Source organism: Microplitis mediator, chromosome 8, assembly GCF_029852145.1.
Source record: "Microplitis mediator isolate UGA2020A chromosome 8, iyMicMedi2.1, whole genome shotgun sequence".
Classification (NCBI taxonomy): Eukaryota; Metazoa; Arthropoda; class Insecta; order Hymenoptera; family Braconidae; genus Microplitis; species Microplitis mediator.
In genome coordinates, this window is record NC_079976.1 from 23,853,023 (window position 1) to 23,853,747 (window position 725).

Genomic DNA, 725 nt, shown 5'->3' on the forward strand with positions numbered 1-725 from the left:
TCCCATAATTTATGGTCGTAATTCCTATGATCGTATAGGAAAAAATTTCACAAAATTATGGGAACCGCTGCCATAATTTTCTTTCCGTGTAATATCACGTTTTAGATGTGATATTTCAATATAACAAAACAAAAATCTTCAAATAAAAAAACTTAACAACGAGCAGAAATGTGTGTTTAAAATTAGTATGAAGTATTTCATGAGTTCTAATGATGAAAAATCTTACTATTGTCCAAATGAAAAATCTTACTATTGCTTATTTTAGGGGAAGGGTATATCAAAATTGCCTCAAATTTACTTAAGTAATTTATGAGTAGCCCCTAACTCCTATTTATAAATTAATATAACATTTTACAACAGCGAGAAAAACAATATCCACAAAGAGTTGATGATTTTATGATTATTTACAATAGATAACCCGAATTTAAAAAAGAAAATATTTAAACTAGCGTACATACAATTGTTTTATTTTGTTTTATCAAAGTATTTCAATGTTATAACTTTTTATTCTGTACACTCGAATACATATTCATGTCGTTTCTTAATGAAATTGTAATTATGCGATGACTATGAGTAATTGTTATCTTTATAATATGTTGTATTTGACGTCTCTACTTCAAAAGTAATGTGAAATTGAATATCCCGACAGAATATACTTAGCCTATCTCTCAAGACATTTTTGTTATCGCTTTTTAAATATCAACCTTATGAGTTTAAAATTTAAT